Here is a 1,987-nt window from a genome sequence, read left to right as displayed (position 1 = left end):
CCATCCAATCTACACTTGACAACAATACAAGTGTCAAACAACGTGTCAAAAATCAGTGTACAAATAGTAAAGTTCAATCGACAAGGACCTTGCTACATGTACACAATGGTGTAAACTTTAGTTTGCACTTTGCCACGTGACATTACCCTGTTGGACGGTTTAAATTTCAAACACTTTTCCCATCCAATTGACACTGACAACAAAGTAAGTGTCAAAGAACATGTACAAAATCAGTGTACGAATAGCAAAGTTCAATTTGTACGGACCTTGCTACATATTTACTATGGTGTACACTTTAGTTTACACTTTGCCAAAGTGTCAAAGAACATGTACAAAATCAGTGTGAACACTATGGTGTACGCATTAGTTTACACTTTGCCACGTGACATTACCCTGTTAGACAGTATAAAATTCAAATAGTTTTTCCATCCAATTGACACTTGACAACAATATAAATGTCAAACAACGTGTTAAAAATCAGTGTACAAATAGCAAAGTTCAAACCGTATGAACCTTGCTACATGTACACTTTAGTTTACACTTCACCATGTTACATTACCATGTTGGACAGTTTAAATTTCAAGGAGTTTTCTCATCCAATCGACACTTGACAACAATACAAGTGTCAAACAACGTGTCGAAAATCAGTGTACAAATAGTAAAGTTCAATCGGAAAGGACCTCGGTACATGTACACTATGGTGTACACTTTAGTTTACACTTTGCCACGTGACATTACCCTGTTGGATAGTATAAATTTCAAACAGTTTTTCCATCCAATTGACACTTGACAACAATGTTAGTGTCAAACAACGTGTCGAAAATTAGTGCACAAATAGCAAAGTTCGAATGGTATGATCCTTGCTACATGTACACTTTAGTTTACACTTCACCAAGTGACATTACCCTGTTGGACAGTTTAAATTTCAAATAGTTTTGCCATCCAATCAGCACTTGACAACAATACAAGTGCAAAAATCAGTTTAGAAATAGGAAAGTTCAATTGGTAAGGGCCTTGCTACATGTACTCAATGGTGTACACTTTAGTTTACACTTTGCCACGTGACATTACCCTAATGGACAGTTTAAATTTCAAACACTTTTCTCATCCAATGGACACTGACAACAATGCAAGTGTCAAAGAATGTAACGTCCCGATCCCTTGTGGATCGGAACGCTACTTACTTTACTTTACTTAACTAACCGATGTTTTAGTCGTAGGAGAATATGTTTTAGCAGAAGCCTAATTTTTACAATGATAATTTTAACAACAACCTTTCGAATACTTTAAATAAAATACTTAATAATAAAATAACGGAACATAATTTATTTGAAGAAAACACAACTTGTTCTCGTGTTCAGCGTTATTTAAATACTTTAAAGAAATAACACTAAAAATGTTCACACAAAAATAAATCTAAACAACTTGTTAACCGGGTTTTCCATGGGCTCGTTGCACCACTCTCCATCTTTTCCATCATCCAGGCCCAAGGTAGAATCATATCAATCTATAGAGAAGGGGTTAAACCTGTGAGCTAAAAAAAACTCAATAGATATCATTGGTGCATTCATGATCAAGCTATACATTTCAAAGCTATAACTTTAGAAACCTTTTCACAGTAGGATTTCTGGTAGAATCTCAAACACATAGAGTCATGATTTAACACGACGCCTCGATCGGAAGTACATGCCGTACCCGGAGGTACCATTAGACATGGAGATGTATGCCGTACCGGAGGTACCATCTGACATACAAACATTAACATAAATCTTTATTTGCTAGAAACTTATAACTTAACACGAATTAACACTTTGCACCTCTACCTACCTTGATTGATGCTTTGAACCTTGTTGAAAAATGTACTCTTTTGATGTTTCAAAAAAAAACACTTCGTTGAGAATTGATGCTTGGAAAACACTTCTTGATAGCATCAAAACTTCTAGGAAAAACTAATTTTTTATCCCGCTCCTTTCTCTCTTTTCTAGAC

Source organism: Olea europaea, unplaced genomic scaffold (genome assembly GCF_002742605.1).
Source record: "Olea europaea var. sylvestris unplaced genomic scaffold, O_europaea_v1 scaffold44, whole genome shotgun sequence".
In the NCBI taxonomy this organism is placed as follows: Eukaryota; Viridiplantae; Streptophyta; class Magnoliopsida; order Lamiales; family Oleaceae; genus Olea; species Olea europaea.
This window is presented reverse-complemented; position numbering follows the sequence as displayed.